Consider the following 27,117-nt stretch of genomic DNA (forward strand, 5'->3'; position numbering starts at 1 on the left):
GTGATGTCTAAGACAATAGAAGGCAGCAACCTGGGGGTTCTCTGGAGACAGCAGAGGGTAGCCAGGGGCTAGAGATCATTGTATCGGGATATGAGACCAATGAGGTAGATGGTAATCTTTGAAACTGAGCCTGTTAAAGAAGAACTAGAGCAGGAAGCTACCATAGGGATCTGGACTTGGGGGAGTATCTTTTTTTTTTTTTTTTTTTTTTAAGACGGAGTCTTGCTCTGTCTCCCAGGCTGGAGTGCAGTGGCGCGATCTCGGTTCACTGCAAGCTCCGCCTCCTGGGGTCACGCTATTCTTCTGCCTCAGCCTCCCGAGTAGCTGGGACTACAGGCACCCTCCACCGTGCAGGGCTAATTTTTTTTTTTTTTTTTTTTTTTTGTATTTTTAGTAGAGACGGGGTTTCACTATGTTATCCAGGATGGTCTCGATCTCTTGACCTCATGATTCACCTGCCTTGGCCTCCCAAAGTGCTGGGATTACAGGCGTGAGCCACCGCGCCCAGCCTTTTTTTTTTTAAACAGGGTCTCGCTCTGTCACCTAGGCTGGAATGCTGTGGCACAATGTTGGCTCACTGATAACGCGACCACCTGGGCTCAAGTGATCCTCCCATCTCAGCCTCCGAGTAGCTGGGACTACAGGCTTGGGCTATCATTCCTGGCTAATTTGTGTATCCTTTTTGGTAAAGATGGGTTTTCGCCATGCTGCCTAGGCTGGTCTTGAACCCCTGAGCTCAAGCTATCTGCCCATCTCGGCCTCCCAATGTGCTGGGATTACAGGTATGAGTCACCGTGCCTGGCCTGTTTCCCTTTTTATATATGCACAAGACTGATATGGGATAAAAATATGCCTAAGTCTGAAGAACCAACCCCTTTCATTATATATAAAATAAAAATTCTAAGTGGCAAAAACTAGGGCTTAACTTCAGAGAAAAAAAAAAACAGTTTGCCAGCAGAGCCAGCATGTAAGCAATGGCCATCTTTCCCGTACTTAATAGGTGTGAGGGCCCATCATCCTTCTGCGTCATTCCCTGATATTAAAGGATCTGATAAGTCCTTCCCCATTTCCAACTTCATCATGAACAAAAGGGAAGACTGCCTTTAACTTTAAACAGAAACTAACTACAGTATAGTTTAGTTGTTCATTTTTAAGACTGGTGTTGATTAGTAAGTCCCATTTTGCTTCAGGCTGATTCGAGTGTTTTTTGAACAATTAAATTATTCTGTTTCCTGAAACTTTCAAATTATCCCTATTTCCCAGTACTAATGGTTTAACTTTGTACTGTATAATACTTTGCACGTTTCCAAGCACTTACATGTACATTCCCTCTTTCAGTTCTAACGGGCTCAAATTAGGGACTTGTCCAATGTCATAAAATTAATAAATGGCTGAGCTAGGTCTTGAATCTAGCTCTGTCTGGTTATAAACCCAGTTATTTTTCCACGACAAGCAGCTAAATATCTACCGGAATCACTGGATGTTGGTAATAATAGAAATAGAGGGTAACCCACTGCAATTACATATGTTATTTTTGGTTTTCCTAGGTTCACAGTCCTGAGTACTAAGAGGTTCAGGCTAAAAAGAGAGTTGCTATTGTTAGTGACTCTATTCTCCTCCAGGGTATTTTCCAAGAACTATTCACAAACTAGACTGGGCAGGAACTGGCCATATGAGAAGGGGGAGGGTAGCTGTGAGGTCAGCAGGCTCTAACTCCTCGGACTCTGAGCCAACTTGTCCAGTTGCTTCAGCCTGAGCCAGGGTGAACAAAGCCAAGTTAGGCAGGAGTCAGGCATTCTATTCAACCAAGTTCAATAGAGGAGAGTCCAAGGAAAGCAGAATTTCAGGGTAGGTTTTTTATTCAGTAAGCTGACACTTGGGAAAGGGCAGTCAAATAAATGCAGAAAGGCAATGATTCAATGGACTTTGTACTAAGTTAGTGTTTCCCAAATAAGGAAGCTGAAGCTAACGCTCCAGAATCCTAATGTCCTTGGACCACTCAGCTTCTGGTGCACCAGTAGTGCTGCCTTTTTTCTATCTGTAAAATATAACTTTGGCTGGGCGCTGTGGCTCATGCCTGTAATCCCAGCACTTTGGGAGGCCAAGGCAGGTGGATCACAAGGTCAAGAGATCAAGACCATCCTGGCCAACATGGTGAAACCCCGTCTCTACTAAAAACACAGAAATTAGCTGGGCGTGGTGGCAGGTGCCTGTAGTCCCAGCTTCTCAGGAGGCTGAGGCAGGAGAATTGCTTGAACCCAGGAGGCAGAGATTGCAGTGAGCCAAGATCATGCCACCGCACTCCAGCCTGGTGACAGAGTGAGACTCTGTCTCAAAAAGAAATATATATATATATATAAAACTTACCTGTTGATCTATGCTGGGTTGGACACAAGGGAAATCCCTTTCACCTACATTTTCTTTCCAGGCACTTCAGGACACTGAGACATCCGAATCAAATCCTTTCCACCCGTTATATTCACTACCCCCAATTATACAGACCTCAAACTTCCAGTTCTACCTCTTCCTCTGACCCTTTGTTGGAAAATGCTAGTCAATCTGGACTTTATTTCAAATAGAGTGGTCACATACTGGGAAGGGATCAAGAGAATCATGAGATATTAGAAGATGGTAGAGTATCATGGCCTTAAGTAAATGTCAGTGAGAGGACACTTAGAAATGATTGAAATCATAAGGCATAAATTCAGCAACTGCTCTTAAGTTTTCTTTTCTTTTCTTTTTATTTTTTTGAGACGGAGCCTCTCTCTGTACCCCAGGCCAGAGTGCAATGGCGTGATCTCGGCCCACTGCAACCTCTGCCTCCCAGGTTCAAGCGATTCTCCTGCCTCAGCCTCCTGAGTAGCTGGGATTACAGGTGCCTGCCACCATGCCCATCTAATTTTTGGATTTTTAGAAGAGGTGGAGTTTCACCATGTTGGCCAGGCTGGTCTCAAACTCCTGACCTCAAGTGATCTGCCTTCCTTGACCTTCCAAAGTGCTGGGATTACAGGTGTGAGCTACTGTGCCAGGCCTCTGCTATTAAATTTTCTAAGAGAAATTTGCCTCCAGCCTCCTTTTAAAAGTATTTTCCACAGTTGCCAAGATTCTTCAATCCACTGTTAATCTATTTTGTTTCTCCTGTGTTCCATGCTGCCTGCTGCTGTCCCTCCTAAATGATACTAGCACAGAAGATATGTGTTTGACATCCTGGGAAGCCATATGAGGGCTTCAGGAAAGGGAAGGGTCAAGCCAAACAGCACAGGAAAAATAAGAATTTTACCATGAATTGAACTTTCTACCCTTCATTTTCACTGTATTCTTTATTTCTGAGGTGGTCTTTTAAAATATTTTCTCCACTCTTCTGTGGAAGGAAGGAAGGAAGAAAAAGAAAGAAAAAGAAAATATGACAAATACCTTTTACCTCTACCCTAACATGTTTTCATCATATGCTGTTGATATTCAGTCCAGAAGCAACTACGGGAAGAATGATGCAACCTCAGATGTTAGGACATCAGGACTGTGGCCAAAGAGTTTTCACAACATACATGGAGCCTGGCCAGGCTTCAGCTTTGGCTAGACACAGGTTATTCTACACTGAGTTCTCCCTTGCCATTTCTAAAATCTGCAGGGCTCTGACTTTCCCAGCATGATTGCCATATATATCACATGCTTTTTTGTTGTTGTTGTTGTTGTTTTTTCCAGTTCAGGGTTTCAGGGAAGGGAGCAAAGTAATTAGAGAAATGGACCAATTGGAAAAGTTTTGGTCACAATATTGAAATAATTTGCAGAAACCTCTAGACTTCTTCCATCATCATGGAGCAAATATTCTTGGCTAGCTTTAACAGGATGTTTACTTTGTAAATGTATAAATAATTAATCCTTTTTTTGTGTGTGTTTTTGTTTTTTTTTTTTTGAGACAGAATCTCACTCTGTCACCCAGGCTGGAGTGCAGTGGCGAGATCTCAGCTCACTGCAACCTCCACCTCCTGGGTTCAAGCAATTCTCCTGCCTCAGCTTCCTGAGTAGCTGGGATTACAGGTGCGTGCCACCATGCCTGGCTAATTTTTGGATTTTTAGTAGAGAAGGGGTTTCACCATGTTGGCCAGGCTGGTCTCAAACTCCTGGCCTCAAGTGATCTGCCTGCCTTGGCCTCCCAAAGTGCTGGGGTTACAGGTGTGAGCCACTGCACCTGGCCTAATCCCTTTTTGGATAGGTGCATTCCCATTAATGACTTACATTCTTCCCCTTTTCTTATGAACCTTACCGCACAGATTTGAATAAATTATAATCCTTGGTTCATGACCAATTGTCATCAGTGGTTCATGCATGGTACCTTTTGTTTGTAGTTAATTTGATTTACAATGTAATGAATATCCACCACTACTCCAAAACAAAGCTGATGTGAACATTCCTGTACATGTTTTCCTGAGTTAATGTGCATGCATTTTGCTAAACACTTACATAGGCTAGAATTGCTGCATCAAGGATTATGCATATATTTGGCTTTAGCAGAGATCGCCAAACAGTTTTTCAAAATACACTACCACTAGCAGTGAATAAAAATGCCACTTGCTTTAAAAGGTTGTCAATAGTTTGTATTCTTTGTCTTTTTAATTTTAACAATTTTACTGGATATGAAGATTGTCTTACTCTTTAACCCCTTAAAAGTTGACTTCTGTTCCCATTACTTTATGCAGTCAAACAAGGTGCTTCTGAAGATATCTCTACTAAGCTCTTGATCACCAAGTTTGATGACTTTTCTTCAATTCTTGTCCTTCATCTCACAGTAATATTTAACACCACTTTTTTCTTGAAACTCTATTTTTTTGACTTCTATCATGCAGTATTATCTTAGAAGGTATGCATTTATCATTTATCCACAATTTCAAAATCCAATATACCCTGAAAACTAAATTCTTTTTTTTTTGAGACAGAACCTTGCTCTCAAGGTTTTTGTTTTGTTTTGTTTTGTTTTGTTTTGTTTTGTTTTGTTTGAGACAGAACAAAGCTGGAGTGTAGTGGCGCGATCTGGGTTCACTGCAATCTTCGCCTCCCAGGTTCAAGCAATTCTCGTGTTTAGCCACCCAAGTAGCTGGGACTAGAGGTCCTGTGCCACCATGCCCAACTAACTTTTGTATTTTTAGTACAGACAGGGTTTCACCATGTTGGCCAGGCTGGTCTCAAACTCCTGATCTCAAGTGATCACTCCCTTGGCCTCCAAAAGTGTTGGGATTACAGGTATGAGCCACCGCACCTGGCCTGATTTTTTTTCTTTTTCTTTTTCTTTTTCTTTTTTTTTGAGACAGGGTCTTGCTCTGTTGCCCAGGCTGGTGTACAGTGGCACAATCATGGCTCACTGCAGCCTCCACCTCCCAGGCTCAAGTGATCCCCCCACCTCAGTCTCCCAAGTAGCTGGGACTATAGGCATGCACCACCACTCCCAGCTAATTTTTAAACTTTTTATAGAGATGGAGTCTCACTATGATGCTCAGGCTGGTGAAATTTTTATATACTCATTTAATGGCACACTCATCCTGAACTGCCACAAGACTATTTTTGGTCCTTCTTTAACCCACTTATGAATATTCACATGATTCATTAAAGATTTATCAATGTGTTTGATTGTGAGATACTTTCCCAGTCCCTGTTCTATAATATAGAGTATAGGCACTATATTATCTTTCTAAAATCAGTAAATTCTGAATTCTGAAATATATCTGACTGACTTGGAGTTTTGGGCAAGAATTTGTGGACTGTAGTTGAAAAAGCAGAGAGTCCGATGAACCTGGGCATGGATCCCATTTCACTTAATGTCTTGAAACGTCAGCTGTTGTTGTTTTTTATTTTTATTTTATTTTATTTTATTTTATTTTTTGAGACGGAGTTTCACTCTTGTCACCCAGGCTGGAGTGCAATGGCACAATTTCGGCTCACTGCAACCTCCACCTCCCAGGTTCAAGTGATTCTCCTGCCTCAGCCTCCGGAGTAGCTGGGATTACAGGCGCCCGCCACCAAGCCCGGCTAATTTTTTTGTATTTTTAGTAGAGACGGGCTTTCGCCACGTTGGCCAGGCTTCTCTCAAACTCCTGACCTCAGGTGATCCACCTGCCTTGGCCTTCCAAAGTGCTGAGATTACAGGTGTGAGCCACCGCGCCTGGCCTGTTGCTTTTTATTTCTAAAACAAGGATGAAAATAGCTAGCTGATAAGGCTGTGAACATCTTTACTTTTATGACTCACATGTCTACAACTCAATGTACTGTATTGAATACTGAGTTTACCATCCGGCCCTCCCCCTGATCATCTGCTTTTTTGTTTCCTATCTCAGGGCATGTCACTAACTGTTCAACCACTGGCTCAACTCAGAAACCTAAGCATCATCCTCAGTTTATTCCTTATTTTCCAGTCCATTAGCAAGTCCTGCCAATTATAGGTTCTGAAGATTTCTCAATTCTGTATACTTCTCTCTATTCCCATCCTACCTATTTTATTATAAAAACCTCCTAACTTGTCATTCTATTTCCAATGTTACTATTTTTCACTTCACTCTCCACACTAAAGCCAAAGTGATCAATGTAGATATGGTTCTATCAGTCTCTTGCTTACAGAGTTCCACTGGCTTCCCATTGCCCTGAGACAAAGCCCCAATTCTATCATGACTTCCAAGGCCTTCCAAGGTTCTCTGTTGACCTCTCTGGTATTATCTAGAAAATCCTTTTGGTTTTCGGCCTGGTGCAGTGGCTCATGCCTGTAATCCCAGCAGTCTGGGATGCCAAGGCGGGCAGATCACCTGAGGTCAGGAGTTCGAGACCAGCCTGGCCAACATGGTGAAACCCCGTCTCCACTAAAAATACAAAAATTAGCCGGGTGTGGTGGTGGGCGCCTGTAATCCCAGCTACTGGGGAGGCTGAGGTGGGAGAATCACTTGAATTCGGGAGGTGGAGGTTGCAGTGAGCCAAGATTGTGCCATTGCACTCCAGCCTGGGTGACAGAGCGAGACTCCATCTCAGAAAAAAAAAAAAAAAAAAAATACTTTTGGTTTTCTGATGTGCCATACTTTTTTGTTCTCTGGCCTTTGACCAGCGTTTACCTGCAGTCTGAAGCACTCTTTTCTGCACTCTTTATTTTTATCTTTAAATTTAATTGCTTCACAAATTTGCATGTCATCCTTGCTCAGGGGCCATGCTAATTTGCTCTGTATCATTCCGTTTTTTAGTATATATGCTGCTGAAGTGAGCAACTTTTCCCCACCCTTTTTTAATTTTAATTTTAATTTTAATTTTTTTTTTTTTTTTTGGAAATGAAGCCTAGCTCTGTCACCCAGGCTGCAGTGCAGTGGCCTGATCCCAGCTCACTGCAACCTCCACCTCCTGGGTTCAAGCGATTCTCCTGCCTCAGCTTCCTGAGTAGCTGGGATTACAAGCACCCCCCACCACGCCCAGCTAATTTTTGTATTTTTAGTGGAGACGGGGTTTCACTGTGTTGGCCAGGCTGGTCTCAAACTCCTGACCTCGTGATCTGCCCTCCTCAGCCTCCTAAAATGCTGGGATTACAAGCGTGAGCCACTGCGCCTGGTTCTTTAATTTTAATTTGTATTTAGAAAGGGGGGTCTCACTATGTTGATCAGGCTGGTCTTGAACTCCTGGTCTCAAGCGATCCTATCATCTCAGCCTCCCAAAGTGCTGGGATTACAGGCATGAGCCACCACACCCACCATTCACCACTCTTTACCTGGCTAATTCCATGCAAATTCAAACCTTACCTTGGATGAGATTTATGTCTGGAAATCTAACCTGTTGATGGATTGAATTATGTTCTCCCCAAATTCATAGGTTGAAGTCTTAACAACTAATATGACTATATTTGGAGACAGGGCTTCTAAGGAGATAATTAAGTTTAAGTAAGGTCATAAGGGTGGGCCCTAATCTGATAGAAGTGGTATAATTGTAAGAAGAGGTAGAGAGGCTAGGCAAGGTGGCTCAATCCTGTAATCCCAGCACTCCCACTTCAGTGGATCACCTGAGGTCAGGAGTTCAAGACCAGCCTGACCAACATGGTGAAACCCCGTCTCTACTAAAAATACAAAAATTAGCCAGATTCAGTGGCGGGTGCCTGTAATCCTAGCTACTTGGGAGGTGGAGGCAGGAGAATTGCTTGAACCTGGGAGGCAGAGGTTGTAGAGTGGTGTGAGATCACACCACTGCACTCCAGCCTGGGAGACAAAGTAAGACCCTGTCTCAACAACAACAACAACAACAAAAAGAGGTAGAGATACCAGGGGTATATCTGCACAGATATAATCACCTTATGAGTTCTTCTTGCCCACAGCAAAGACAAAACTAGAGAACATGCTATTGCAGTAGAGAAAGAGTTTAATCAACATGAGGCTGGCCACGCAGGACGTAACAGTATTACTCAAATCAGTCTCCCCAAAGGCTCAGAGGTTAGGATTTTTATGGACAATTTGGTGGGGGGTAGGGGAACCTAGGGAAAGGGTGCTGCTGATTGGTTGGGGATGAAATCACAGGGGTGTGGAAAATGGTCTTTATATGCTGAGTCTGTCAGTGGGGCCACAGGACCAGATGAGTCATCAGTCATGAGTCCAGGTGGGGTCAGTCTGGAAAACATCTCAGAAAACCAATCTTAGGTTCTATAGGCTGAGTGCGGTGGCTCATGCCTGTAATCCCAGCACTTTGGGAGGCCGAGGCAGGCGGATCACGAGGTCAGGAGATCGAGACCATCCTGGCTAACACGGTGAAACCCTGTCTCTACTAAAGACACAAAAAATTAGCCGGGCACTGTGGCAGGTGCCTGTAGTCCAAGCTACTCGGGAGGCTGAGGCAGGAGAATGGCGTGAACCCAGGAGGCAGAGCTTGCAGTGAGCCGAGATCATGCCACTGCACTCTAGCCTGGGCGACAGAGCAAGACTCAGTCTCAAAAAAATAAAAGTAAAAAAAAAAAAGAAAACCAGTCTTAGGTTCTACAATAGTGATGTTATCTATAGGAGCAATTGGGGAAGTCATAAGTCTTGTGACCTTGTACCACATGGTGGTACCCCTGAGCAGTAAGGGATTATAGGAACTACGCCTACATTTTAGCAAAATTCATGTCATTCCCTTAATCCTAATCTTGTGGCCTTTCGTTAGTCTTACAAAGGCAGTTTCAGCCCCTGAACAGGATTGGATTAATTTTAGGGACTATTGTCATTCTTGCTTCAAAGTTATAAAATGCTCCCAAAGAGAGCTTGGCCTGTGCCCAGGAATGACCAAGGATGGCTTGGAGGTCAGAAGCAAGATGGAGTCAACGTTGTCAGATTTCTCTTACTGTCATAATTTTGCAAAGGTGGTTTCACAGAGAAGGCCATGTGAGGAGACAGCAAGAAAGCAGCTGTCTGCAAGGCAAAAAGAAAGACCTCAGGAGAAACCAGCCTTGCCAGCACCTGGTCTCCAACTTTCAGCCTTTAGAACTGTGAGAAAATAAAATTTTGTGCCTTAAGCCACCCAGTCTGTGTTATTTTGTTATGGTTGCCTTTGCACACTAACACAATCTCTTGAGGCAGAGTTTCACTCTCGTCACCCAGGCTGGAGTGTAGTGGTGTGATCTCGGCTCACTGCAAACTCCGCCTCCCGGGTTCAAGCGATTCTCCTGCATTAGCCTCCCGAGTAGCTGGGATTACAGGTGAGTGCCATCACGCCCAGCTAATTTTTGTATTTTTAGTAGAGATGGGGTTTCGCCATGTTGGCCAAACTGGTCTCAAACTTCTGACCTAAGGCCTGCCTCAGCCTTCCAGTGTGCTGGGATTACAGGTGTGAGCCACTGAGCCCAGCCCCTAATACATAATCTTTCCTCTGTCTTTTCATAGTGTGCCTTAGAACCTTTACCACATGATATTGTAGTTATCTGTTTTGTCCTTTATGTCCTCCTTTTAGACTGGAAGCCGTCCAAGAGCAGAGATTTGTCTAGCTTCTTCACCACCATAACCCAGCACCTGCATAGTAGCTAGCACATTGTAAAGAAAAAAACAAACTGTTTTTCTCTCCACTCACACCCAACACAAAACACTTCTGTGAAGAGATGTGTGGGTTTTTCACCACACCACACACCAAGCAATTCTCCAGCAGATGCCAACTGGGTGTCCTATTATTCAATTCCATTCTGATGCTGCCTACCTGGAGATTGGGTCAGATCCCACAGGTTAAGGATTCAGTCCCAAAAGGCTGCCCTGCTTCAGGCACCAGGGCTGACTGATTACAAATTGGGTTCCCACAACCCTCCTTCCCCAGGATTTGGTTTAATGGTCTATATTATAAAGGATATAGGTCTGAGTGCAGTGGCTCATGCTTGTAATCCCAGACTTTGGGAGGTCGAGGCAGGCGGATCTCTTGAAGCCAGGAGTTTGAGATCAGCCCAGCCAACATGGTAAAACCCCGTCTCTACTAAAAATACAAAAATTAGCTGGGGGTGATGGCACAAACCTGTAATCCCAGCTACTCAGGAGTCTGAGGCAGGAGAATCGCTTGAACCCTGGAGGCAGAGGTTGCAATGAGCCAAGATAACACCACTGCACTCCAGCCTGGGCAACAGCGTGAGACTCTGTCTCAAAAAAAAAGAAAAAATAGATAAAGGATACAGATGAACAGCAAGATGAAAAGATGCATAGGGTATGATATGGGGAGGGATGCAGAGACACCCTCCTAGTGTAACAAGGGGTTTGTTCACCTTGCCAGCTGCCTAAACAGAGCCGATTCATCAAGACAGGGGAATTGCAATAGACAAAGAGCAATTCACGCAGAGCTGGCTGTGCGGAAGACCAGAGTTTTATTATTACTCAAAGCAGTCTCTCTGAGCATTCGGGGATCAGAGTTTTTAAGGACAAGTTGGTGGGTGCGGGGAAGCCAGTGAGCCAGGAGTGCTGATTGGTCAGGGATGAAATCATAGGGAGTCGAAGCTGTCTTCTTGCACTGAGTCTGTTCCTGGGTGGGGGCCACAAGATCAGAGGAGCCAGTTTGTCCATCTGGGTGATGCCAGCTGATCCATCAAGTGCGGGGTCTGCAAAATATCTCAAGCACTGATCTTAGGAGCAGTTTAGGGAGTGTCAGAATCTTGTAGCCTTCAGCTGCATGACTCCTGAACCATAATTTCTAATCTTGTGGCTAATATTAGTCCTGCAAAGGCAATCTAGTTCCCAGGCAAGAAGGAGGTCTGCTTTGGGAAAGTGCTGTTATTGTCTTTGTTTTAAACTATAAACAATAAACTGAGTTTCTCCCAAAGTTAGTTCAGCCTATGCCCAGGAATGAACAAGGACAGCTTGGAGGGTAGAAGCAAGTTTGAGTCGATTACATTAGATCTCTTTCACTGTCTCAGTCATAGTTTTGCAAAGGCAGTTTCACTATTACTCAGGAAATTCCAAGGGTTTTAGGAACTCTGTCATAGGAACCTGAGACAAAGACCAAATGTATTTCTTATGCCACATACATTATAGGCACTCAATTAATATTTTTGAATAATAAATAAATTAGTGAAGTAGCACATGTGAATGTCCTACCATAGTTCTCAGTACATATCAACAGTAAGTATAGCCAGGCTCGGTGGCTCACACCTGTAATCCTAATCCCAGCACTTTGGGAGGCTGAGGTGGGCAGATCACTGAGATCAGGAGTTCAAGACAGGCCTGGTCAACATGGTGAAACCCCGTCTCTACTAAAAATACAAAAATTATCCAGCCGTGGTGGTGGGTGCCTGTAATCCCAGCTACTCTGGAGCCCGAGGCAGGAGAATCGCTTGCACCCGGGAGCTGGAGGTTGCAGTGAGCTGAGATCGTGCCATTTACTCCAGCCTGGGCAACAAGAGTGAAACTCTGTCTCAAAAAACAAAAAACAAAACACTAAGTGTGAGATCACTTTTTTTGTTTTTGAGACAGGGTCTCACTCTGTTGCCCAGGCTGCAGTGCAGTGGCATGACCACCATGCCCAGCTGGTTTTTAAGTTTTATGTAGGGATGAGGTCTTTCTCTTTTTTCTGATTGCTTTTTCCTGTCACCAGCTCCCTCTCCCACCCAGTAAATGTAGTTGCAGCTTGATCTCGCTGTGTTGCCCAGGCTGGAGTGCAGTGGTGCGATCTCAGCTCATTGCAACCTCCGCCTCCCGGGTTCAAGTGATTCTCCTGCCTTGGCTTCCAGAGTAGCTGGAATTATAGGGGCCCGACACCACACCTGGCTAATTGTTATATTTTTAGTAGAGATGGGGTTTCACCATATTGGCCAGGCTGGTCTTGAACTCCAGACCTCAAGTGATCCTCCCACCTCGTCCTCCCAAAGTTCTAGGATTACAGGGATGAGTCACCTCGCCCGGCCCCCAACTCCATTTTGCTTCTAACTTCCAAGCTGTCTTTGTTTATTCCTGGGTGTAGGGTGAACTAACTTTGGGAGGAACTTAGTTTATAGTTTATTATTATTATTATTTTTTGAGATGGAGTTTCATTCTTGTTGCCCAGGCTGAAATGCAATGGCGCAATCTCAGCACACTGCAACCTCCGCCTCGCAGGTTCAAGGGATTCTCCTGCCTCAGCCTCCCACGTAACTGGGATTACAGGCATGCATCACCACACCTGGCAATTTTGTATTTTTAGTAGAGATAGGAGTTTCACCATGCTGGCCAGGCTGGTCTTGAAATCCCGACCTCAGGTGATCCACCCACCTCGGCCTCCCAAAGTGCTGGAATTACAGGTGTGAGCCACCACGCTTGGCCAATGGTTTATAGTTTAAAACAAAGGCCCTTTCCGAAAACAAACCCTTTTCTTGCTTGGGGACTAGACGGCCTTTGGAGGACTAACAAATTAGCCAAAAGATTAAAAATTATGATTTAGGAGTCATGCAGCTGGAGGCTACAAGATTCTGACCCTCCCAAATTGCTCCTGGGGATAACATCACTATTGTAAAGCCTAAAACAGTGCTTGAGATATTTTGCAGACCCTGCACTTGATGGATCAGCTGGTACCACCCAGATTGATAAACTAGCTCATCTGATCTTGTGACCCCCGCACCAGGAACTGACTCAGCACAAGAAGACAGCTTCGACTCCCTATGACTTCATCTCTGACCCAACCAATCAGCAGTCTCAGCTCACTGGCTTCCCCCAGCTCACCAAGTTGTACTTAAAAACTCTGATCCCCAATGCTGGGGAAGACTGATTTGAATAATAATGAAACTCCGCTCTCCCGCACAGCCGGCTCTGCATCAATTACTCTTTCTCTATTGCAGTTCCCCTGGTAAATTGGCTGTCTGGGCAGCAGGCAAGGTGAACCCATTGGGCAGTTACAAGCCACTATGCCTGGCTAAAAATTATGTTTTGAATAGGTAATACATTTGCATGCTTCAAAAATTCCAAAGGCCAATTTCCCTCGCTGGAGGCATCTTCTGTGGACTTTGAGAGATACACATATCAATCCATACCACAAGAGAAGTATAGTGTACACACTATTCTCTACCTTTCACTAAACAACGTATCTTGGAAATCTTTCTATATCAGTACAGAAAGACCATAGCCAAACAGAAGTTTTCGCATGTTGTCATTGTCTTATCTTCCTAATCTCCCATTGTTTCCTTAATCTATTCTCATATGGCTTCTGTATCATCTAATGGAATCACTATTTTCTTTTTTTTTGAGACGGAGTCTCATTCTGTCGCCACGCTAGAGTGCAGTGGTGCGATCTCGGCCCACTGCAAACTCTGCCTCCCAAGTTCAAGTGATTCTTCTGCCTCAGCCTCCCAAGTAGCTGGGACTACAGGGATGCACCACCACGCCCAGCTAATTTTTGTATTTTTTGTAGAGACAAAGTTTCACCATGTTGGCCAGGCTGGTCTCGAACTCCTGACGTCAGGTGATCCACCCGCCTCAGCCTCCCAAAGTGCTGGAATTACAGGCGTGAGCCACCACGCCCAGCTAGGAATATACTTGATCATGCAGCATATATATCTAAAAAAGTACTGTTTTTAAAAAATGGACATGAGGCAAAATAAAATTTGTCAGAATTCCTGTTTCTAGGGCAGAAACCTGAAGAGTACTACAATGAGTATACACATGTATGAAGTCATGGGTTTTATTTATTTATTTGTTTGTTTGTTTGTTTGAGATGGAGTTTCACTCTGTCACCAAGGCTGGAGTGCAGAGGCACAATCTCAACTCACTGAAATGTCTGCCTTTTTGGGTTCAAGTGATTCTCCTGTCTCAGCCTCCTGAGTAGCTGGGATTACAGGTGAGGGCCACCACTCCTGGTTAATTTTTTGTAGAGATGGGGTTTTGTTATGTTGGCCAGGCTGGTCTCAAACTCCTGGGCTCAAGTGATCCGCCTGCCTTGGCCTCCCGTAATGCTGGGATTACAAGCATGAGCCACCACACCCAGCCTGAAGTCACGGGTTTTATACATTCCAACATATGGGGTTGCATGTTTTAAAATTTATTTTTTATTTATTATTACTATTTTCCTTAATGTTGTAAATAAAGGTTTGGTGCACAAAAGAAATAGCTCTCGAAAAAAATTTTCTTTTTAATTTTCAGCAAGGCAAGTTACTTCTATAGAAGGGTGCGCCGTTACAGATGGAGAAATGGTGAGCGCACACTTGGACAAGGGAGGGGAAGGGGTTCCTTATCTCTGACACACGTGGCCCCTGCTGCTGTGTCGTTCCCCTATTGGCTAGTGTTAAATCACACAGGCTAAACTAATTCCAACTGGCTAATTTAAAGAAAGTGACGGGGTGAGTGGTTTGGCAGGAAAAATGGTTATGCAGGGTGGAGAATGAGTCAGGGCGGAGCAGGTAGCAGGCAATCGGAATGAGTCAGGGTGGATAAGGTAATCGGAATGAGTCAGGGTGGAGCAGGTGATTGAAATGAGTCGGGGGGAGCAGGTAATCGAAAAAGTTGCTTTATGAGGAAGTTAAGTTTAAAAGTAGAAGGCAAAGAATTGGACCTACTGACATATTGATTCTTTGAAAAGAAACTTAGAACTCGTATCTAACATGAATAAAGATGAATTCTCACTATGTTGCCTAGGTTGGTTTTGAACTCCTGGACTCAAGCAATCCTCCGGCCTTGGCCTCCCAGTGTTGGGATTGCAGTTATGAGCTGCCATGCCTGGCTGGATTGCATTTTAGTATATTTGTCACATCTTGGTCTTCAAAATCTCCTGGTTCTAGATGAAATAGCACAAAAACTGGCATCAGAAAGTGAAGTGGTCTGAAGAATCCAGACACAGAACTCCTGCACTTCTTCATCAGTAAGCCGATGTATGCAATATATAAGGAATTTGACTGCACAATTATATTGTTCTATGCAATGTAGTAGCAATTTGAAACACATTTGGATTACTCTTGTATATGTCTTAGTTTTAGTTTTTTTTTGTACTGATGATCATTTCACTATTCAACTATGATGAGGAGAAGGCATCCTTGTGGAAATCAAGAAAGAAGACAGAAGCTTTAAAATACTTTAAAGTTGTTATAATACTATTACAACAGAAACTAAAAGCTCTGTTAGTTGCAATCAAGATTAGAAAAAAAAAATTTTTTTTGACAGGGTCTCACTCCATCACCCAGGGTCGGGTGCAGTGGTGAAATCATAGCTCACTGCAGCCTCAAACTCCTGGGCTTAAGGGATCCTCCTGCCTAGCCTCTTGAGTAGCTAGGACTACAGAGGGGTGCCGCCATACCTGACTGGGATTAGAAAAATATTCTTGATAGCCAACAGAGAAAATAAGAATGACTATGATAATCAAGATACTCAAACAGGAAATAGAAAATGGAATAAGGAAGATGAAAGTAATAATAAAGAAAAAACAAAAAGTCAACAGAACATACAAGAAGGTCAGCAGGCGCTTCAGTTTGGTGAATTCATTGATTTTTTTTATGGGTTCTCATCTGAGAATTCATTGATTTTGATAAGTGCCATGATCTTTCATTGTGGTCCATTATGATGAGCAATAATTTTATTCAGCACTGAATAATAGAAAAGTTTGCTTTTTCAAATTTTTGATCTATTAATATTTACAGAGGAGCAGACAGAACAGCTCATGAAAAAACATGTTTCTCAAAGACATATCTATTTAGAATGTTTAAAAATGGTCAAACTGGTATGAGAACCTGCTTAGCCTATTCTAAGACTGAAGGTTGCATTTATCATTTTGTTAGTAAACTGTTTTCAACAGGGCAGACATTACAACAGATGGATTTTGGGGCTGGATAAATATATTAAGAAGTTTTGGCCAGGCATAGTGGCTCATGCCTGTAATCCCAGCACTTTGGGAGGCCGAGGCAGGTGGATCACGAGGTCAGGAGATCGAGACCATCCTGGCTAACACGGTGAAACTCCTTTTCTACCAAAAAACAAAAAATTAGCTAGGCGTGGTGGCGGGTGCCTGTAGTCCCAGCTACTCGGGAGGCTGAGGCAGGAGAATGGCGTAAACCCAGGAGCTTGCAGTGAGCCGAGATCGCGCCACTGCACTCCAGCCTGGGGGATAGAGCGAGACTCCGTCTCAAAAAAAAAAAAAAAAAATATATATATATATATATACATATATATATATATAAAGAAGTTTCAAAAGTCAAGTACATTCCACTGAGCAATTAGGAGGCCATGTTTACTTAGAATACATGTAAATCAAATAAAAATGCACTAGACTAATTTCTTGAAAAATAAAACATAATGCTACAAAGTGTAGCCATAGTTATTAAATGTTTAAATAAAAGTTGCTTCAGAGGTCATAGTAAAAAAATAGTGTTCTTCAGACGAAGGTACTTTCATAGGGATCATTGAACTAATTTCTGGATTCTATTCTATTTTTGCATTGTGACTTGGAAAAAAAGTCAATATAAAAGAAAAAATGTAACATCTAAAAACTTATGAAAGGTTAACAATATGTACAAAATGAAATAGTTACTGTTACTTTCTTTGAGACAGGGTCTCACTCTGTCACTCAGGCTGGAGTGCAGTGGTACAGTCTCAGCTCACTGCAACCTCCACCTCTCGGGTTCAAGCAATTCTCCTGCCTCAGCCTCCTGAGTAGCTGGAATTACAGGTGCCCTCCACCATGCCCAACTAATTTTTGTATTTTTAGTAGAGACAGGGTTTCACCATGTTAGCCAGGCTGGTGTTGAACTCCTGACCTCAAGTGATCTGCCTGCCTTGGCCTTCCAAAATGCTGGGATAACAGGCGTGAGCCACCACACCCGGCCTATATTCTACATTATTAATAGAAGCACTCATGAGCCATTTTTAACTTTGGTTAATTGAAATCTATTTATTTGCGACTTTATTCAACAATTGCAAGCTTCCGTTGAACAGTATTCACGATCTGTTGTACTATTATGCAACTTTTAGGAAAGGTGAAGATAAGGAGCTGGAGTCGGCTCGGTGGCTCACACCTGTAATCCCAGCACTTTGGGAGGCTGAGGCGGGTGGATCATTTGAGGTCAGGAGTTGGAGATCAGACTGGCCAACATGGTGAAACCTTGTCTCTACTAAAAATACAAAAATTAGCCAGGCGTGGTGGCGGGCACCTGTAATCCCAGCTACTCGGGAGGCTGAGGCAGGAGAATTGCTAGAACCCAGGAGGCAGAGGTTGCAGTGAGCCAAGATTGCACCATTTCACTTCAGTCTGGGTGACAGAGCAAGACTCTGTCTCAAAAAAAAAAAAAAATAATAATAATAATAATTATGAGGAATTAAAAGCATTTTGATGGAGAAAAAGCTGCCCTGAGAATAACTAAAGTTGTTGGTGACTTCCACATTTTGCAAGTTATATTTTCCCTCTTGAGTTCTTTATATATGGAATATTTTATTTCATTTTATTTTGCAATACCATCCTGACACTCAACATATGTGGAATATCTTAAATAAACATGCCAACTTGGATTTTTCTGTAGTAAGTCTAAGTGTAAGGAGATTGCCATAGATGTTCTAAGCTTTGCAAGATGAACACAACGTTTTAAAGATTCTAAAACATTTTTCAGGCCAGGCACAGTGGCTCACGCCTGTAATCCCAGCACTTTGGGCAGCGGGCAGATCACAAGGTCAGGAGTTCCAGACCAGCCTGGCCAATATAGTGAAACCCCGCCCCTACTAAAAATACCAAAATTAGCCGGGCGTGGTGGTGGGTGCCTATAGTCCCAGCTACTTGGGAGGCTGAGGCAGGAGAATAGCTTGAACTCGGGAGGTGGAGGTTGCAGTAAGCTGAGATCGCACCACCGTACTCCATCCTGGGCAACAAAATGAGACTCCATCTCAAAAAAAACCAAAAAGCAAAAAACAAAACAAAACAAAACAAAGAAACCAAAAAACATTTTTCAAAGACTCACAAGAGAAAGGCTAACACAACCTGATGCAGAGTTTATTTAAAATGTTAATGGGCTGGGCGCAGTGGCTCATGCCTGTAATCCTAGTGCTTTGGAGGGCTAAGGCAGGCAGATTGCTTGAGGCCAAGCATTTGAGACCAGCCTGAGCAACATGGTGAAACCCTGTCTCTACAAAAAATACAAAAATTAGCCATGCATGGTAACACAAGCCTGTAGTCCCAGCTACTCGGGAGGCTGAGATGGGACTTGAGCCCAGGAGGCGGAGGTGGCAGTGAGCAGAGAACTTGCCACTGTACTCCAACCTGAGCAACAGGGTGAGACTCTGTCTCAACAAATAAATAAATAAATAAAATAAAATAAAATAAAATAAAATGTTTATGAAACTAGAATGTGCACTTTTAATTGCCATTTGGAAAATGTTTTGCAATATTTTAATAAAATAAGTGAGAAGTTACAGACATCTGATTTGGACTTATATAAAGGATATTTTCTTATATCATTTAAAATTAACATGTTAAATATTAATAATATATAAAAAATTCAGAATAAAAGATAAATTGGAAACGAAAGTGATAGAAAATTTTTTCTGATATTGAGAAGCAAATCATAAAAAATTTGCAGATTAAACCAAAAGCAGTAGCATGTTAAGAAGAAGAAAAATATTTTCAATAGATGTAATGAATAAACTCACAGATTTTTTTGAAAATCTCACTAATAGAGGCAAATAAATACATTGGAAAAAGATTTAAATTTCTTGCTAATTTACATGAAAAACTGACTTTGATGAAGCTAACATAACATCTAATATGACACGATACAAGGACATCAATGATAATTGGTTAGTGAGTGTTGTAAATTCAAAAAGCATTTAAGACAGTTACTACAAAAGATAACTTAAAATCCCAAATAACTTACAGATTGTACAATAAACTTGATAGATGTTTTCCAAACTTGACATCATTCCTAAAAATATACATGACACTACAAATGATGACTTGTGAAGCTGAAAGAAACTTGTAAATTATTCATAATTCTTTTCTTTTTTTCTTTTTTTTTTTTGAGACGGAGTCTCGCTCTGTCGCCCAGGGTGGAATGCAGTGGCGTGATCTCGGCTCACTGCAACCTCCACCTCCTGGGTTCAAGTGATTCTCCCGCCTCAGCCTCCCGAGTAGCTGGGACTACAGGCGCATGCCACCACACCCAGCTAATTTTTTGTATTTTTAGTAGAGACGGGGTTTCACCGTGTTAGCCAGGATGGTCTAGATCTCCTGATCTCGTGATCCGCTCTCCTTGGCCTCCCAAAATGCTGGGATTACAGGCATGAGCCACCGTGCCTGGCCTCATAATTATTTTGAAACCAAACAATCAACAATGCTAGAGGAAAGATTAAATTATCATTCTGTTCACACCATAAACAATTACCTTGCAAAGATATACCCATATGAAGCCAAAACGTAAAAAAAACTTATTATGCGGTGATGTTTTTTCTCATTCTAAGTAAGTGTTTACTCTGAACCTAATTTTATTTTAATAACTTTGCATCTTTTAAATTGAAGCAGACTCTGGCCAAGCTTGGTGGCTCATGCCTATAATCCCAGCACTATGGGAGGTCAAGGCAGGAGGATCGCTTGAGGCCAGGAGTTCAAGACTAGCCTGGGCAAAATAGTGAGATCTTGACTCAAAAAATATTAGAAATAAATTCCTCTGGTGGATGCTGAGGTTTAGGAAAAAAAAGAAAAAGAAAAATTAAAAATAAAAATAAAAGAAAACAAAGCAGATTCCTCCCAAATAGTAAAACCATGAGGCCCCACACAATGTGGATCTGTCCCCATTGGTTTCCATGATGGCCACTACCCTGGTTTTCCAACTGACTCCTTACCTCCTCCCCTATTCAATCTCTACCAGGTGTTGTGCCCCTGGGCTCTTTGCTGGGGACCCTCCTCTGCTCCAGACACACTTTCTCCCTTGTCACTCTCTGTGACTTTAATTTATTTATTATTATTTTTTAAGAGAGATGGGGGTCTTGCTATGTTGGCCAGGCTGGTCTTGAACTCCTGAACTCAAGCAATCCTCCTGCCTTGGCCTCCCACAGTGTTGGGATTACAGGCGTGAGCCACTGCACCCGGCCAAATGCTGTTTCCTCAGCCTGTGACTTTAAATACCAGCTACAGTTGACTCTTGAACAACAGGAGTTCGGGAGTAGGGGGTAGGGACTTGGGGTGCCAACTTCACTCAGTTGCAGATCTGCAAATAACTTTTTTTCTTTACAGATGGGGTCTTGCTCTGTCTCTCAGGATGGAGTGCAGTGGTGAAATCATAGCTCACTGCAGCCTCTAACGCCTGGGCTCAAGGAATCCTCCCACCTCAGCCTTCACAGTAGCTGGGATTACAGGCCCAACCCACTGCACCCAACCACATATAACTTTTGACTGTTCCAAAACTTAACTACTAATAGCCCATTGTTAACCAGAAGCCTTACCTATAACATAACGTTGATAAACACATATTTTGTATGCTACGTGTGTTATATAACTGTATTCTTACAATAGAATAAGCTAGAGAAAACAAAATGTTATTAAGATAATCACAAGTCAGAGAAAATATATTTACTATTTATTAAGGGGATCATCATAAAGATCTTCATCCTCATTGTCTCGGAAGAGGAGGGGTTGGTCTTGCTGTCTCAGGGTGGCAGAGTTGGAATAAAATCCATTGTAAGTGGACTCATGCAGTTCAAACCTGTGTCGTTCAGGGGTCAACTGTATATGCAGGCTGGCTTTAAATATCAGGCTTTTAACCCAGCCTTTCTTTACCTTTGAACTCCAGGCAGCCTATTTGCCTATTTGAGTATTGGATCTCTAATAGACATCTCAAATTGAATGTGTCCAAAATAGAACTCTTGACACCCACTAAAGAAAATTAATGAACAACTATTCCTTCCTCAGATTTACCAACGTAGGAAATGGTGCCAAAACCACTCAGTTGCTCATGTCAAAACCACCAGTGGTCATCCTTGACTAATTGCTCTTTTAATCCCTTTAATTCCAATTCATTACCAAGTCCCATTGGCTCTTCTCCCACAGCTATTCTTTTAGCCATCCATTTCTCTCCATCCTTGCTGCTAATAACCCTAGGCCAATCTACCATCACTTTTCCTGAACACCTGCAAACAGCCTCCCAGCTGGTCTCCCTGCCTCTCCTCTCACAGTGCAGTCATTCTCCACAGTCACAGCAATGAACCAAAGTTAAATAATGACCTTTCCTTGCTTAACAACCCCCCTCAACAACCCTCCTTTCTCATCACACTAATAAGAAAGTTCAACTCTTTACTTTGGCCTGTGAGGCCCTCTGTGGTTTGACCTTGGCTCACCTTTCCAAAGCAATCCTCCATCACACTCCTTACTAAACACATTCCAGTCCCAGCAGTCTTCCTGCTCCTAGAACCCTCCAGGCTTGAGGTGTCACTATAGTGACTCTGAACCAGGTGTTTCTTTTGCCTGGAATGCTCTTTCCCCATGGCTCATTCCTTTTGGTCATTCAGTTCTTGGCTCAAAGGATAGCTCCTTAGCAAGCCCTTCCCTAATCACTTATTAGAGTGGTTCTCTATGAGGGTGGTACCACTCCCTAGCAGGCATTTAGGAAATGTTTGGGGACTTTTTTTTTTTTTTGAGATGGAGTTTCACATTTGTTGCTTAGGTTGGGGTGCAATGGTGTGATCTCGGCTCACTGCAACCTCTGACTCCTGGGCTGAAGTGATTCTCCTGCCTCAGCCTCCCAAGTAGCTGCGATTACAGGTGCCTGCCATCACACCTGGCTATTTTTTGTATTTTTAGTAGAGACGGGGTTTCACCACGTTGGCCAGTCTGGTCTTGAACTTCTGACCTCAGGTGATCCATCTGCCTCGACTTCCCAAAGTGCTGGGATTACAGGCATGAGCCACTGCGTCCAGCCATGTTTGCGGACATTTTTGATGGTCACAATAATTGGGGGTGCTACTGGCATTTAGTGACAGAGTGGAAAGGGAGGTCAGGGATGCTAGATGTCACACAATATACAATAGAATCCTCCCAATGAAGGACTGCCCTACACACATTTTTTTGTAAGAGTGCAGCTACCCTACTCTCTCTCTTTCTCTCTGTCTCTCTTTTTAAAAGAGACAGGGTCTCACCATGTTGCCCAGGCTGGAGTGCAGTGGATATTCACAGGCAGGATCGTAGTGCACTGTAGCCTCAAACTTCTGGGCTCAAGTGATCCTCGCCCCTCAGCCTCCCAACTAGCTGTGCCTACAGGTACATACCACCATACCCGACAGTACTACATGACTGACTTTTCCTCTGGACAGCCATGTAGGGAAAAACCTGTACCAAGAACCCACTCCATAGAGTCATAGGAATCTAATGGCTAAGTATTTTTTGCTTAGTTATAACAGCCACTGAAATTTTTGGAAATGCAATTATCATGTAAATTGATGAAAGATAATCCTTTGTTTTGTTTGAAACATTACCTAGAATTGTTCCTTTTTTAGATAAATCATGTCATCAAGGGCAATGCCGCTGATAATATTTGAGTCCTTTGTAACACTCCTATAATCAGTGGACGTTTGAGGCTATTACATTCACAGTGACTCACTGTTTGGAAGCAAACATCTGACAGTCTCATTATGCCTTCAAGTATAGTCATGCCCAATCATTTACATACTGAAATGCATCCTTTATTATAAATATGTCCTCTTATTTCTCTTTATTAATAGGAATATATATACAGTATTCCTAATATATGTATACGTATATATTTAAACCATGTGCGTATGTAGATTGTATCATCTATGAATTTCATTTTAGAATCACAAACTCTGTTATAAAATATGCTATTAATAAAGGCTATTGGGTCTGATAGAGTTGAAAAATACTGAGTAGAGAGTAGAATGGTGGTTACCAGGGATGGGGGTGGGGTTGTGTGGGAGTAGCTGGGGAGATGGTGGATACAAAATTTCAGTTAGGTAGAGGAATAAGTTCAAGAGCTCTATTATACAACATGGTGACTAGAATTTATTTATTTATTTATTTTATTTATTTATTTTTGAGACAAAGCCTCCCTTTGTCCAGCTTAGGCTGGAGTGCAGTGGCACAATTATGGCTCACTCAAATATTACCAGTGGCATTGCTCTTGATGACATGCTTTACCTAAATAAGGAACAATTCTACATAATGCTTAAAACAAAACAAAAGGTTATCTTTCATCAATTTACATGATAATTGCATCTCCTCAACTGCCTGGGCTCAAGTGATCCTCCCACCTCAGCCTCCTGAGTAGTTAGAACTGCAGGCACTCACCACCATGCCTGGCTAATTTTAAAATTTTTTGTTGGCGGGTGGGGGTCTTCCTATGTTCCCCAGGCTGGTCTTGAACTCCTGGGGCTCAAGTGTCCTCCTGACTTGGTCTCTGAAAGTGCTGGGATCATAGGCATGAGCCACCATGCCAGCCCAATGTGTTGTATTTTAAAAAATTGCTAGGAGAGGCCGGGCGTGGTGGCTCACGCCTGTAATCCTAGCACTTTGGGAGGCCAAGGCAGGTGGATCATGAGTTCAGGAGATAGAGACCATCCTGGCTAACACGGTGAAACCCCGTCTCTACTAAAAATACAAAAAAAATTAGCCGGGCACGGTGGAGGGTGCCTGTAGTCCCAGCTACTCGGGAGGCTGAGGCAGGAGAATGGCGTGAACCCAGGAGGCGGAGGTTGCAGTGAGCTGAGATCGTGCCGCTGCTCTCCAGCCTGGGCCACAGAGCGAGACTCCGTCTTTAAAAAAGAAATAAAAAAAGCTAGGAGAGTAGATTTTAAGTGTTCTCACCACAAAACAATAATAAGTATGTGAGGTAATGTGTATGTTAATTTAGTTTGACTTAGCCACTCCTCAATGTATATATATTTCAAAACAACTTGTTGTGAGATAAATATATACAATTTTTATCAATAACTAATTAATACCAAAATAAAATATGTGTTATGAATAGAGGCTGCTAGGTCTTGCAGTATTGAAAAATATTGTCTCTCCCTATCACCTCACCTTATTTTATTAAAATTTTTTTTAGATTTTTTCCATCTTTGTTTGAAACCTTATTTTGTTATCATAGCAATTATCACTAGCTAATAGCTTCTTGTTAATTAATTTGTTGGTTTGATTGTTTTCTGCTTCCCCACACTATAATGTAAGCTCTGTGATATTAGTGACCTTATCTGTTTTTTTTTTTTTTTTGAGACGGAGGCTTGCTCTGTCAACCAGGCTGGAGTGCAGTGGCTGGATTTTGGCTCACTGCAAACTCCACCTCCCCAGTTCAAGTGATTCTCCTGCCTCAGCTTCCTGAGTAGCTGGGACTACAGGTGCGTGCCACCACACCTGGCTAATTTTTGTAATTTTAGTAGAGACGGCATTTCACTGTATTGGTCAGGCTGGTCTCGAACTTCTGACCTCAGGTGATCCACCCACCTCGGCCTCCCAAAGTGTTGGGATTATAGGCATGAGCCACCGCGCCAGGCCTATCTGTCTTATTTAGTGTTTTTTTTTTTTAAATTCTATTTTTATTTTAAGTTCCACGGTAAATGTGCGGAATGTGCAGGTTTGTTACATAGGTAAATGTGTCCTGTGGTGGTTTCCTGCACCTATCAACTCATCACCTAGCTATTAAGCCCAGCATGCATTAGCTATTTTTCCTAAAGCTCTTCATCTCCCCTTATTTAATGTTTTATCCTCAGTGCCAAGAACAGTGTCAAGCACAGAAGTTGGCCTCAATCAATGCTGATCGAATGGATGAGTGCATACGTAAATTAATGAATGAATGGAGACCATGGTGATCGTGTCTGTCTTCCTGTTGAGTCCCTTGGATTGAATTTGACTCCCTCTAGTTGAAGAGGTAAAGACAAGAAACTGACAGGACGGTGTGGTAGAATTCTGCGTATGAGGCAAAAACTTTTTTTTCGAGATTTTGAGAGATTCTAGATGTAGACAGATCTGTTTTGGAGGCTCAGGTGAGAAGATGTGGCACAAAATTGGAGGAGGTCAGTTTCCTTCCCTCTGTACTGCTCCCAGGGTTCCCTTGGTACTCTGAGGACTGGTAGCTTTGGTGGCTTCCAAAAAACCTTGGCAGAGCTTCTGTGGTTAGGAGAAGCCCATGATGTGGGAAAGTTGGAGCCTAGAACTACTATCTTGGCTGTAGGCACATGCGACGCTCCCCTTAGGGGCCTTCCAGAAACTTGTGTGGGGGCAGACGAGTTAGGTTTGAGCAGCAGGTAGGAACTGAAGGGTACATCGTGAGTCATGGCCATTTGGGCACCAAAATCAACTCTGACCTCTTTTTGACTGCATAGGTTGATGGGACAAGCAAGGTACAGATTACATATACATAACGTCATTTTAAGTCATCCAGATCTTTAACATAATCTGTACATATCATTATATAAGAGAGAATATTGAGCTATTTATATTTGTGTTGTCTCTCACCTGTCCTTAATTTGGAAACACCATAGTTGTGAATGTCAAGACCTTTCAGCTGGGGGATCCTGTGGGAGCTGAAATCCAGCCCTTGCTTCACTCACTAAACCTCATGGGCTTCTTCTGCCTGGAGAAATAATTTTTCTTTTTTTCTCTTTTCTTTTTTTTTTTTTTTTTTTGAGACAGAGTCTCGCTCTGCTGTCGCCCAGGCTGGAGTGCAGTGGTGTGATCTCGGCTCACTGCAACCTCTGCCTTCCAGGTTCAAGCAATTCTCCTGCCTCAGCCTCCCGAGTAGCTGGGACTACAGGCACCTGCCACTGCCCGGCTAATTTTTGTATTTTTAGTACAGACAGAGTTTCACCGTATTGGCCAGGCTGGTCCCCAACTCCTGACCTTGTGATCCTCCCACCTCAGCCTCCCAAAGTGCTTGGGATTACAGGCGTGAGCCACCACGCCTGGCCAATACTTTTTCTTAATTGACATGCAAATACCATCTGCTCACCAAGCCTTGGCGACTGTGGCTACCTAGAGGAAACATTTTTTATTGGCACGAAATATTTGCATGAGTGAATGGGATCCTCACCTTAATTCTTCTGACAGTTTCCTCCAGTGCACCTTTCTTTCTTTCTTTTTTCTTTTTTTTTGAGACAGAGTTTCACTCTTGTTGCCTAGGCTGCCGTGTAATGGTGTGATCTCAGCTCACTACAACCTCCACCTCCTGGATTCAAGTGATTCTCCTGCTTCAGCCTCCCGAGTAGTTGAGATTACAGTCATGCGCCACCACGCCCGGCTAATTTTGTATTTTTAGTACAGATGGGGTTTCGCCATGTTGGTCAGGCTGGTCTCAAACCCTGACCTCTGGTGATCCACCTGCCTTGGCCTCCCAAAGTGGTGGGATTATAGGCATGAGCCATCGTGCCCGGCCTCCTGTACGCCTTTGAGCCTCTATGATGATGATGTCTCTTTGCATAGCTAAGGCTGAAGTGGCAACTATGCCACCAGCACCTGGTAAAGAGAGCTAGCATAGCACAGTGCTCCCTGCATGGACTTCAGAGCCTGGAGTACCTGGGTATGGATTCCAGCTCTGCCATTTACCAGCTAAGTGACCTTGGGCAAGGAGTTTAATCTTTCTGTCCCTTAGTTTCCCTACTTGAAAATAGGGATGAGGCTGGGTGCAGTGGCTCACTTCTGTAATGCCAATACTTTGGGAGGCCGAGGCTGGCAGATCACTAGAGGCCAGAAGTTCAAGACCAGCCTGGCCAACATGGCAAAACCCCGTCTCTACTAAAA

General features: G+C 43.1%; 1 non-coding gene across 1 annotated transcript; it reads right to left on the bottom strand.

Annotated features, from left to right (window-relative positions):
- Positions 1-7,130: 7,130 nt before the first annotated feature.
- Positions 7,131-7,238, bottom strand: LOC112135290 (U6 spliceosomal RNA). Its single transcript, XR_002916592.1, has one exon. It is a non-coding gene; the product is annotated as a U6 spliceosomal RNA (small nuclear RNA).
- Positions 7,239-27,117: the final 19,879 nt, after the last annotated feature.

The sequence above is a fragment of the Pongo abelii genome, chromosome 8 (genome assembly GCF_028885655.2).
Source record: "Pongo abelii isolate AG06213 chromosome 8, NHGRI_mPonAbe1-v2.0_pri, whole genome shotgun sequence".
Lineage (NCBI taxonomy): Eukaryota > Metazoa > Chordata > Mammalia > Primates > Hominidae > Pongo > Pongo abelii.